General features: G+C 37.8%; 1 pseudogene; it reads left to right on the top strand.

Annotated features, from left to right (window-relative positions):
• The window catches only part of LOC148737509 (uncharacterized), a 30,720-nt pseudogene extending 20,878 nt beyond the window's left edge, over positions 1-9,842 (top strand).
• The last annotated feature ends 3,899 nt before the right edge of the window (positions 9,843-13,741 follow it).

Raw genomic sequence — 13,741 nt, 5'->3', positions numbered from 1 at the left:
GAATGCTTTGAAAAAATGATGTTTGTTGATTGTTTTCCTGCTCCACGAAAACACTAGTGTATTGCTTATTTTCCTGAACTTGGGAAAACTATAGTTTTCCCAAGTGCGCGAACGCTGCATTTGCCAAGCGTTTTCTCGTGATCACAGAATTACTGACGTCCGTGATTAGGTGATGAAGACTTGTTGTTCGTCTATTGTTTTCCTACTTTATAAAAACACTCGTGAACAGCTTACATCATTTTCGTATAAGTTTTTGTGTAGTTTCCTTGAGCGCACGAGCGCTACATTTTCCAAGCGTTTTCACACAGAATTACTAAAACTGAACGAGAAGAAAACACGATGTTCGTCGATTGATTCCTTGCTCCGAGGAAACGCTAATAAATAGTTCGTTCTCCAGAACGTTTTCCTTCTGGTTTCCTACTCGTCCGAACGATGCATTTTTAAAGTGTTTCATCTGAGAAATGCTGACGGTCAACGCCATGAATACAAGATGTTCGTCGATCATGATCATTATTTCCTGCTCTATTAAAACGCCAGTGGATATTATGTCTAATATCTATAATATTGACCACGACTGGGTCATTTGAGGCAACTCACTCATGTGAGCCGTTTGGGTCATATAAGTGGATTGGGTCTTTTCAGGCAGTTGGATCACTTACACTGATTGGGTCGAGCAACGATTAACCGAGCGACGGTAAACGCATGAAAATGCATACCTTACACGAACTCACCGTTGCAGAAAACGCCAGAAAGTGCGTGCTTTCTGGTTAACTCCAGCGAACACAACGTTGGAATGCGAAAAAACTGCTATAGAGTTCATGTTACTTTCCAGAAGTTAACCGAACAGCAATGAATGGTAAAACGCCGGAAATGAGTTTCAAGGAATTTTCTCCAATTCATCATCGCGGAAAAGTGTTGCGAATAGAAGAAAGTATGATACTTTCTATGCGTTACACGAACGGCAAACATAGGAAAACACTACGTTTTTCCGTATTTACACTCATTTAATCTTCCCGGAAAATGCGTGTTCTCAGCCGTTAACTCCGGTAAATACATTGTTGATCGCTCAGAAAATGCCGATGAACAAACGCAGACAAGCTGTTTGCCTTGCGTTAACCGAGGGTTTAATACCGGAAAATGAATCCTTTACCTACATTTATCGCGGGGGAAAACTACCGAATAAAGTAACGAATACTTAGATTCACTGAGGCGAAAACGCACAGAAAATATCGGATTTTCCGTTTGCAAAACACGGATAAACGTTAGGAAAATGACGCGTTCTCCGTGAATTCAACCTTCGTTTTCCGAAAGTCGAACGCTAGGTTTCTCGTCCTGTGAGTTTCTGCAAGTACATTGATTGCAAAAAAAATGTCCATATGTATTATTTGTATGTAGTGGTAGTTATATGGGTTATTAATTCTGTATCATTCTATTCTTTTTCAGCAAAACTCTCTTGAAATCTTGCCCATAAAATAAGGCATATTTTTTGTTTAAAAGTTACCTTCTAATTCCACTCCATTCAGGCTTAGGCTGTTTCAGAGTCACAAGTTTTCTGATAAGTTAGGCAAATTTTATGACATTTCCTTCATATTATTTGAAGTGCATGCATTTTAGGAAAGAAACAATTTCATGTAAAGCTTTTTTTGTCCTCTTTTTAATGTGATATAGTACTAGTCACTAGTGTAAATGCCTGTCGACAAAAAATTAAAATAAAAAAGGTTGTTATCACTTGTCATTTTTTTCTTTTTAGGTGTGATCTGTGTTAAGACCCAGTTTTTTATAACCTGGTAAAGTTTAAGAGTCCATAACATACTGTCATTGCCTGAGGTAAATAGCGCAAGAGGCCGAGAACTAACTTAGCGTTTTTATTATTATAGATCAAATTGTGTTATTTATGCGGCTCTTTTTCTGTATTGGCTCTTTGGTCCTCTGCTCGACGGAATAATGGCTAATTCTTTGTTTACTGCTTCCATTATTTCTAAAATTCCCCTGACCCCCTTTTGCTCGAGCTCGCTATGAACAACAAAGTCTATTTTAGTATAAGTTTGGCTAGTAGCGTAAAGCCAGTCACTTAGCAGGAACATGAATATTTTACTTACAATTTGGCCAACTTCCTGTTGTTATTGAAGACTTCAGCTGTTAGCTCTGCTATCTCATTGTCCTCTAAGTACCTACAAAAAGAAGGTTACCCTGAATTTATGGTCTGTACCAAGTTGATATTTTGAATTTAGTCAGTTTGTGGTTAAAGTAGTGAGTGTCGAAGGGTAACATTGAACAGAAACCGACTGGTGCTTATGAGGTAGCAATTTTTTTAAGGACATAGTCGGTGCCAAAACTATATTGACTCTTGCCATACGTTTAGATTCAATTTTGCCAATCGTAACGGTTTTTACTAGCCTTTCTGATGTATAATACCAGAACAAGATGTTGGGAACCAATTTTCCTAGGGCCAGGTTTTTACTCGCCTCACTTTGTATTGCCATCAATGTTCTGTGTGTCATAAGGGTACTAAAGGGCTGTGATAGGTCATAAAGAGGTAAAGGGAAGAGCAGGTGTCTGGGTTTTCTCCATCTGTGCATTGGGAAAGGGGATCTCCAGTGGTTAGCGCTATATCAAACACTCTCACTAGAATAGGGCTGGATAACTTTAGCTGAAGCTATTCGAACTGTACTCCATTTCGAAAGGAAGTAGCTTTTTACTTCTGTTCGTTGTCAAAATGAGAGATTTTCATAAACAACTCGTAGCTGTGCACTTTTTTGGTTATTCATCATCTCACATTCGACTTTCTCTCGCAAAATAATTGTGAACTTGCACTTGGATCATTTTGGTACTATTATTGAACACTCCAAAAGGTGCTTCCGTTTAGTCTGTGTAAAAAATCCAATTACGAAAACAAAGGCTAGAGTCCAAACTCCACAGAAATATATATTTAAAAAGCATGTGTTAAAACAACCACAACTTTCGGATCAAATAAAACTTGAGAAGCCTCTTAGAATTCCAAACTGAGGGATAAAAAATTACCTCGAACGAAAACTCAAAAACCAAAACAACTCCGTAAAATAAAACAGCAAAGGATACCCGAAAAAAATTCTCCAGGTAAATTTTCAAAGTCAAGGTTAGAGTTCTTTGACCTGATTGGCTAACTTTTAAACTCACGCGCGCTGCGCGTGAATACAGAAAGAATACAAATGGGGGAGAGGATGAGGAAAATTGTAGTTTGAAATTTATAAAGCAAGCAATTAGCGGGAAAAATGAAAAAACAAATTACCGAGCTAATCTTTTAAGTCTTGAATTTTTGACTTACAGATTTATCGAATTGAAGTTGTTTTCAAACTTAGTGGGATTAACGATTAAAATCACATTTCAATCGCATTTCAGTCGAGCAAGTGCTTGTTATTTATCCTTTTGACCATTTGTTTAAACTGGGTTAGATAAACTAAGCTGGGAATGGGTTTAAAATACCTTTTCAAAAGTGTTGCGAGGTCTCCTAATGCTATTGCTTAGCTTTTCCCTTTGAAGAAAAGGGGAAGTTGCGTTTTTCCCCCTTAAGATGGCTTATCTTCTACTCTGCCAAACATGTCTGACTGCGCATTTCTTGAAACTCCGGAAAATATCTGTGCGCCTGATGCATTTAGAAAAGTATGTTCTAGTGAACTTAATCTCGAGTACTTGACATTTAAAAAAAGCTAAGTAATTGAAAAAATGCCAAGTAACTACCGGCGGTTAATACCACTAAAACAGATAGCCTGAGTTACACAACACTGTGCATTTAATGGCTTTGTTAAATATTAAGCAGTACATTTCGAGCTAACATCGAAGACTCCGGGTAGTAGTTCTGCTATCTGATTGTCATATAGGGACCCATGGTTCCTAGGATCCCTGAGCTTAAATACCCTTAGAGCAAGAAATCAAAGAAAGAGCTTAATAACAAAGTTAATAAGAGTACAATGTAAATAACAAGATTTTAGGATCATTTTCTAAACAATCATCAAGTGTTAACTTATGAATGTTACTTACAATTCAGTCAACTCGGAGTTGTTGTCGAAGACTCCAGCTTGTAGCCTCTTGATTTTATTTCCATTTAATTTCCTAAGAAATGGACAAAATTGAACCTAAAATCGCTCGTTAATGGGTAATCACGATTCCTAGAGTAAGTCTATGTTATTTGTACGTTTGACCCCTTTTTTTTTGTTGTTTAAATTGGCTTATATAAACTAAACTGGAATGGGTTTAAAATACCATTTAAAAATTGCTGTGAAGTCGCATTATGTTTTTGCTTAGTTTTTCCCTCTGGAGAAAAGGGGTTGTTGCGCTTTTCCTCCTTAGGATGGCTTATCTTCTACTCCGCCAAAGATGTCTGACGGAGCATCTCTTGAAACTTCGGAAAATGTCTGTACATTTATACATTTGGATCCGGTTATGTTCTAGTGCACTTAATCTCGAGTACTTAACATTGAAAAAATACCGAGTAACTTTAAGCGGTTGATACCACTAACAATGGAAACAACTGAATCAAAGATCGCTCCTTAATGAGTAATCATAATTCCTGGAGTGAGTCTATGTTATTTGTCCTTTGGAACATGTGTTTGTTTACATGGGTTTAGATAAACTAAACAGTGAATGGGTTTTAAAAAACCATTTAAAAAGTGTTGTGAAGCTCCTTAATGAACAAAATGTAGCAAATTGGTAAATTCATAAGATTTTTAATACACCTAGAATATTTAACAGAAAAACGTTGATGGGCTTGAAGAATAAATTTTCTTTTCTCAGACTTTTTTCCGCAATTGCTAAATTTTTAGTTCAACTGCAAGTATCATAGCTTAGTAGCACCCTATTAGTATCTGTGAGAAACGGGTTCGTATCCCATCCAGGTCGAATTTTTTTTCAGGCTTATTTTCTTCAACTCAAGTCAAATTGCAGCTCACATACAAGGACGAGGATTTCTTTGATTTTTAATCCGCAGGTCAAAATAAATTTATTTCATTGCAAATTCATAGCTTTATGTCGTGCAGAAATAATAAACCATCGTTTCCCTCAATAAAATACTTCTAGATGATTTACTGAACGCACTTAATTAGATATTTATTTTATCTGTCTTTCACCTCATTAACACATGTACATTTTGCTAGCCAATGTAACGAAAGGTGTTTTCATTTTAATTAGAGGCAGTTGCACTTTGGATTGACCTCTTCAATTGCAATTTTGAGAAGCGGAAGAAGCAGCAATGGGTAAGTCTACCCGGTTTTGAACTCTAAAAGTTACCACAAGGAAGTTTTGTGTTTGAACCTTTAAGGCCTAAAAGTACACAGTACAAAGATAAGTGGGCTGTTCATGTTTTTGAAATTGAAATGCTGCACATGACAAAAAAATTCCTTTTTAATAGAGCTGGATAGTGTGTTCAAAGATTATGATTTTCACCGAGTGCAAAGTTTTGAGGAAAGGTTGGAAGGCCTGGACACCTTTTCCCAAAACTTCTGGCTTACAAAGTTCGTCTGAACAAACGAACAAACACTTGTTCAAGTACTGCATTCTTTGGCAAATTGATTCCAACTAAGCTTGCTCATCTGCGTTACTTACTGGGGGATATCGACGTTAGAAATGGTGAGTAACTGAAAAATTCAACATTATACTAGTTTTCGAATATCTGGAAACGGACGGCAATTTGATTGCTCTCTCTCTGGAAAACTCAAGAAAAGCACGATGTTCATCGCATGTTATCCAGCACCAGGAAAATACCAATGAATAGCCTGTTTTCCTGAATGTTTTTCTTAAGTTTTCCCGTGCGCGTGAACGCTGCATTTCCCAAGCATCTTCCCACAGAATAACTAACAGTAAATGCCATGAAAACACGATGTTTCTGATTGTTTTCCTGCTCCGCGAAAACGCTGTATAGCTTGTTTTCCTGAAAGTTTTACTATAGCTTCCCGAGCGCACGAAAACTGGATTTCAGTTTCCAAGCGTTTTACCGCAGAATTACCAACGTTGAATGCCATGAAAGCACAACGTTTGTTGAGAATGAGAGCGATCTTCGCAGTAACGAAACACTACTTAAGCGGTAGTAAAAACGAGACCTGAATTAAATTCAGGCCTGTACGGGACTCGAATCCATGATCTCTGGGATACCGGTGCAGTGCTCTACCAACTGAGCTCACAAGCCAAGTGGGAGCTGGTCATTATGTTGGTTCGTAATAAACCCGTCAATTGATGAATCAACATTTGTGAATATATGAAAGTCATATATTTAAACTGCGGTTAGAGAACGATTATGAGAGCGATCTTCGTGGTAACCAACGCCTCTTATTAAGCAGTAGTGAAAATAAGGGCTGTAAAACAATTCAGGCCTGTACAGGATACGAACACATGACCTTTACGATACAGGTGCAGTGCTCTACCAACTGGGCTAACAAGCCAACTTAAGTAGTGTTCGTTACAGCGAAGATCGCTCTCATACTCGTTCTTTAAATAATTTGTTGATTGTTTTCCTGGTCTACTGGAGAACGTTAGTGTAGAGCTTGTTTTCCTGAACATTTTTCTATAGTTTTCCTAAGCACATGGACGCTGCACTTGCCAAGCTTTTTCTCACACAATAACTAATGGTGAATGCCATGAAAACATGATGTTTGTCGATTGTTTTCCGGCTCCATGAAAACGCAGGGTCATCCTCGTAGTAAAAACCTGAAAAATTTTTCTTTGTTTCATGAGGTATTGTTTTGCTGTACGTTATTGTTTCTAATGTTTTCTCGTCTTTGTTTTACGTAATTCGTGAGCTTCACAGGCTTTAACACCGAGGATGAACCAAAACGCGAGTGTATGGCTTGTTTTCCTGAACGTTTTTCTACAGTTTTCCTAAGCGTACGAACTCTACATTTGCCAAGCGTTTTCTCACAGAATTACTAACGACCCTGATTAGGGCATGAAGACGTGTTCTTTGTCTATTGAGCGCGGCATTTTCCAACTGTTTTCACACAGAGTTACTAATGATGAAGGGCATCATTTGCAATTCTGTTCACAAAGATCTGGAAATGGGAAGAAATTCCCACAGATTGGAGCAGAGGAGTGATAATCAAGATCCCAAAGAAAGGGTCTCTAAGCGATAGTAACAACTGGCGGGGAATTACTCTTTTGTCTGTGCCGCGTAAAATCTTTTGCAAGGTCATTATACAGCGCATCACCCAAGCTGTTGATGACATCCTGCGGAACGAGCAATCTGGATTTCGCAAGGGGCGTGGATGTACGGATCACAAGTTTACGCTGCGGAACATACTTGAACAATGCACTGAGTGGAACAGGGAGTTGCATGTAAATTTAATCGACTACGAGAAAGCGTTTGACAGCATTCATAGGGGCAGTCTTTGGCAGATTCTGAGAGCATATGGCATTCCATATATATGATATTGTTAATATCATGAAATGCTTCTACTCAAATTTCACATGTTGCATTGGTCAGGGGGATCTAATACCCCATTCACACCAGAAAACTTGTTTAGTTAAACCAGGTTTAACTGAATAAAAATCAGAAGCAGAGAACTGAAAAACTAAACTTTTCACAAGATTCAAGCAATTGCTAAATTGTATTTTCAATGTGCCACATTTGAAGTCAACCAAATATTGATTTGAGCAGCTTCTAAGGAGCTGTTGTGTTAAACCATGTTTAACAAAACAGCTTTAAAGCATGTTTAGGCTTTGGTGTGAATGGGGTATTAGACTATATATGGAAAACTCTTTCAGAACCTCAAAGCTGTTGCTATGGCAACTACTGATAGAAATGCTTAGCTTGCTTTTTTGATTTTGTTCTTGTAGTATAATCCATAACCTTCCCATAAGTTAAACCCATCACTGCAGCTTGACCAGTTGATGAGTTATGCCCCTTTCCTGGTTTTTGCCAACCCATGGCAGTTTCTTATTTGGTTTCTCTCTTACCTGAATTCTAAAATACCTCTTTTTTTAATTACTTTAACAGTCTTGAAAAAACATTGTTATGCAACCATTGTGAATAGGGTTTGCAATGAGTCCATGTCTGCTTCCCAGGAAGAAGTGAAAAACACCCCTGGTTATGTTGTAAATGAAGAGGTACAAGTTGATTTCAATTTTATTTTGTCTTTGTCCACATACTTATACACCAGTCTGAGAGTATGGGAGGTGCATGCATGAGTGTTGTTCAATTGTTCCTTTTTGCGAGCCAGGATCTCTGTAAGCAGTCAATTTGATGCATGGGATCTAGTAGACTTCTGCAAAGTTCTGCTGAATAGCACATCTAAGCATACAATATCTGATATCAAATTATAAACCCTGAGAAATCTGTGAGTACAGAAATGTGCTCAATGTTGTTTTGATATCTACCATTTCTTCCTGTAGTGTGTTAGTACAGATGCAAGGCATGATTCGAGTAGATCAGCAGCACACACGACGGTGTCGGCCCTTTCTTTCGTAAGATGCTTTTGAACTCTTTGTATGATATGTTGAACCTTGATACACTCAATGCTATTCCTAAAAAGATTTTTATTTTTACTGATTCTGCATATAAGGACCAAAAAAGTTTTAGGAGTTGTAAACTGGAGTAGGGCTAGTGAAGCTTAAGCAGTGAGCCATGAAGTCTCTATGACAAAAAAGCTACTGACTTTTATAACTGAGTCCGAAGGTATGATACATTTGCATCCTCAATAATATCCTACCATTGATGTAATATGAGTATGGAGGACAGAAAATCCTTTATAGTGTGACTTAAGTAATTCCTTTTGTTTGTTTGTTTATTTATTTCTCATGTGTACTTCTCCATGAAGAAAAGTCCACTCAGTGAGCAGGAATTTCAGGTTAACCTGCTCATTGTTGCTGGCCATTATCACTTAATTTGAATGACTGTCTGTTGAGAGAATGAGTAGTGGTCATAAAGTACAAAGAGTTTTTCTCAGGTTACTCCTTCAAAAGAGCGATTTCATGAAACCAAAATTGTTATTATTAATTTTTGTTGTTATGAACACATTGTGTTATGTAATTCCAACAAGACATAGCATAATTCATGAACTCAAAGATTACACAATTTTCTGTAAAAATGGAAAACCAGAAGCATTATACTTACTATTACTAATACTGATCTATTAATTTGTTTTTCTATAACTTTCTTTGTTTATGACTCAGGGAAATCATGTCAATTGCCATGCGGAGTCACGGTGCAAGCAGAATGGCTACACAATGAGCAAAAGTTTTAACTAAACCTGAAGCTGTTGCTGCATATAGGAAAGCCATTATGAGCACCTCAATATATAGACATGCACATGATTACATGCCAGTAATTAATTGGCACATGCTAGTGTATGTTTTTATTTCTTTTGCATGAAAAAGTTTGCCTCTTCCAAATTAGTGATGTTACAGTAAAGGCCATGAAAGAGTTGCAAAAAATTCATGTTCCAGTTACAGAAAAAGCCACTCAAAATCTGTTGCCTTCTGCAGTGTAGGGAAACATACTGGATTGAATCTCTCCATTCAGTGATGCTCATTTATGCTGCTAAGCGGATCCATTGTGGGGATGACACCTACCACAACATGTGCATGGAACTAGCCATTCTTGATTGGGTAAAAGACTTATGCTGTTCTTAATTAATTCAGCGCAATTGCTTTGGCACTTTTTGAATGCTATGCTTACTCTTTCTTATTGACTTATTTCTCTTGCAAAATGAAAATGTGAATAGAGAAGTATTGTCTCTGCAGATGTACCAACATGCCAGGCATCCGAATCGCCCGGCAGAGATCAGGGTGCTTACTGCAAAAACATTCAAATTCAGGGAAACCATCTGGTCTACCTTTTTTAATCTAAATAACTGATGTCCATTCTGCTTACCAGTGATTCTGACTTTCTGTAATAATTTTAAATGGGAGCCCAAATGTCTGATAAAAGATGTGAAGTAACTAGGCAAGAATAATTCTACCAAATGCTGGTACTAAGCAGTGAAACATTCATGGGACAGTATTAATTAAATATTACTTAAGGGATTTTTCCATGCAATTTTACTGATGTTTCCATCTCTTCATTTTCTTTTGACCGTATAATTATGTTTCATGAACTTATTCAATTGTTATTTATAATTGCTCTCCTTGACATGGGCATTTGTATGAGAATTTCCTTATTCCCTTTTATGCCCCATGTAAGGAATGCCTGCAAGGTTAGGAAACCTTGACCTCACATCTTTCATAACACAATTGGGCATCTTTTCCCGCACTGCATTAACCTGTTGCCCAAGTTCCATTCTTCTGGCCTGGTAAACAGGGTCTTTCCAGAGCCCACACTTCTTTAGAGATCTCCAGTAAATCTTATAATCTTTGTGACGTTGCACGTGATTTTTTATGTCCACTTCTTTATACTAAAGAGCTTTTTTTCAGTGGTTTATTTCACATTGGATAAAGCTTCCCAACCTTTTTTTTTATATATTGAGTGGCTATGGCCTTTCACTTCCATGGCAGAAGAAACAAAAATCAGGCTTTTCGACTTACTCCTCCATGAAACGACTTGTCTACGATAAGTACGCTATTGGATGGGGCGTGGGGTTTAACCACTTTCGTAAATGGCTGCCGGATTACTATTCTTTTGCTTAAATTTAAATTTAGCCTTTCTGGCCTCGCTTGAGATAGTGTATTCTTTTGCATTTTGTACTGGAGAACAAGGCTTGAAAGGCTAATTTAAATTTAACCTATTGACGTCCAGTGCGTCCGTATGCGCCCATGGGGACCCACACCCTTTCTACGCCTTGTGACGTCATCACTTTTAACCCTGGAGCACAAATTTGAGCACGTACTTGAACAAGTTAAAAATATCTTACAAACGATACTAGTATGAGGGCAATTGAATGAAGGAGATTGGAGAAATAGCCAAAAAACAATGTAACTTTGACCTGAAAATCTGCACGAAAATCTTGTTCCATTACCCACCTACCTTTCTGAGCATGTGGTTTGAAAATAATGAGTAGTTTCTGAAAAATCTCTACACCAAAATGAAGCCTACTGAATTTCCAGCAAGTGAGGAGAAACTTCAGGCAAGGAGAAGGGAAAAAAAGGGCAGGAGAAAGAGAGAAAAGTAAAACTCGTAAGTGGGGCATTACTTTTCAACCCAAAAAATGTCGAAATTTTGCTTTCTGCGCGTGCCCGAGATTTTCAGGCCGCCATTTTGCATTTGGATTGAAAGGCCGTGGAGTGTACGAGCTGTCAAGGGGTTTTTGGTAAGTTTGAGCTTTTAAAACCACAACAGTGACCCAAAATCTGCTCAACTAGCTTCAAAACACAGCTTTCCACAAAAGCTGCTGCTATTAATGGTTTAAACAAAAGAATATTAATCTGGCAGCCATTTATGAAAGTGGTCTATGAGGGACCAATTTCTTCAGGGTATTTCTGAGAGAGCCATTAATGATTATTAATATTCAGAAGATGTACTGAAACAGTCCGTGCCACTTAAAGATATAAATCTTGTCTGTAGAACACAAAGTTAATTTTCTTTTAATACTGAAAGAGAGGTCTGGCTGCTACGTAACATTAAATGTCTTGGAGTTGACTTAAGGTTACCCAAGCTCAGTTTCTCAGATGATAATGTTGACAAGTTTGTTAAAAGTTTAGACATTGGTCATGTCACACAGATCCCAGGGGCATCAGGTGTTTCTCGCAGAGTCACTTGCCTGGTGTTTATGATTATTTATTTGCACATGAGAGTTCCCCATCTTTCTTGTAAACTTGTCTGGTTCAATGAAAATGAAAATCATTTCATTTTTCAGTTCTAAGATGATGGAGCTCCTGAAACAAATGAGCTGACAATGTCAATTGGAAGTATGGTGTGCTGGAACTTTGGTGATCAGGTGTAAGTGTAAAAGAGAAAGATCAAATAATGCATGACCTCTGGAAGCAGCTCACTGAAGAGATGAAAATGTTTGAAGGTAATGTTTCGACTGTTTGTGATAAAGGGTGCACTGTTGAATCTCATCCAGGAGCAGGCATGTCCTGGCAGAGCTGGGCTGCCAATGAACTCAACCAGGCAGATACATATCGTTCCCCAAATGCAAATGTTCATAAAGGAAACATGAACACTATGGGGGGTAGTTTTGGAATGGGTAAAGGTAAAGATGACACCTGGAAACCTTACACTAAGGAAATGAGAACCTCTAATACTGCAAAGGTAAACAATTTTCTTGCCTCTCTTCCCCCAAACCTTTTCAGAAAAAATATAGTTACAGTTCACGGCTGAAAATGGCATCCGACGGTTTGGTCTTCCTAGGATTGGGCATTTTCCAGACAGGTTAAGGCCAGAACCCATGCATTGTAAGATCACTGCCTGGCAACATTATATTGATCTCCTGTACTTAGAGGCAGTGGGAAGAGGAAAGTTTGATCCTTTTGTTTCTGCTCTGGGAGAACCTATAGGGAATAGAGACTCTTTTGAGGGTTTCTGGTACAGACAGTGTTGGGAAACGCGCTAGGAAGCAGGGGATGTTACAGAAATCAGAGGTGGACCTAAAGCAATATCTGCAGTAGAGAACTTTTCCTCATATAAGGCATGCATCAGGTAGGGGGGGGGGGGGGTGTCGACTGAGATACTTGGCTTCAAGAGTAAAAGAAAATTTTAGTGATTAACCTAACAGGTATAACAAGTTACCAGTTAGGCTTATTGGCAATCAAGCCATTGCATTGGCTTCATAATACCATTTTTTAGTTGACACTTGTGACAAGTAATGCGAAGTAATTATGTTTGCTCGTTTACCTCCCAGAACATCAACCAATGCCCTCTCCTTATACCTCACACTACCAATGACGTTCTCACCACGCTGTTACCAACCAAATGTTTACAATCGTGGTGGAAATAAAGAAAATGATATGCTCACTTGTCAAGTTTGTTTGTCTAGTATTAACCTGGTGAGTTGTCTAAGCAGCAGAGGCGCGACAGAATCAGTGTTGTATGCACTAAAACCCATTGTCTGTAAACAGTGCAATACTTGCTTTGCTCATAACTTATCACTGTGGTCTCATCTAAAGTTCTGCAATGCCACTGAGGTAAGAAGTGTAGCTAGCAATCCAACTTTGATGACAGTACCTGGTTTAAAGGAAGCTTTACATATTAGAGGACTAAGCTCTGCAGGTAATAAGGAAATTCTAGTTAAGCACCTTGAAGGTGCATTGGCTTGGGAAGGGTACATGAATTATTTTTTAATCAACAGTTTAAATCTCCCGAAATATTTGATATGAAGTGTATTTTTCTTGGTCAAGTTGGTGCACAATAAGGCACACTTACTATGAGAATGATAACTAAGCTCTCAACAAATTCTGTGTACCAGTAATGTGAGTAATATGCCTGCTTAATAAGAAAAATATTTTAAAATTGGTGCAAAATTGTTTAAATTAGCTGTTTGTTAGACAGGTTAAACCTGTCGGAATACAAAAGTACTGTTGTCACTGATATCACTTGGTATGCACTGATATATTACATAGAAAACTTATAAACCCATTTTTTTTTTTTAACTGGCTTCCATTCTAGAGGCAGGGTTTCTGCTCTAATGTATTTATGGAATTTTCTACATAAAGGGTTGACCACTAAACCCTTTACGTGCGAACAACAGTATGAATATTCTCCATACTGTTCTCAATACATTTTTCAAGGTACTGACAAGGAAAAATTGTTTAACAATCAAGAGCTTCTTTAGTTAGTAACTATTTCCTTCATTCTTGTGACTTTGTTTAATTTGGGGTTAATATTTTAAGAAGAAATTAGATG

This window comes from Stylophora pistillata, chromosome 2 (genome assembly GCF_964205215.1).
Source record: "Stylophora pistillata chromosome 2, jaStyPist1.2, whole genome shotgun sequence".
Classification (NCBI taxonomy): domain Eukaryota; kingdom Metazoa; phylum Cnidaria; class Anthozoa; order Scleractinia; family Pocilloporidae; genus Stylophora; species Stylophora pistillata.
Note: the sequence above shows the minus strand (reverse complement) of the source record. Positions and strands in the feature narration are given on the sequence as shown.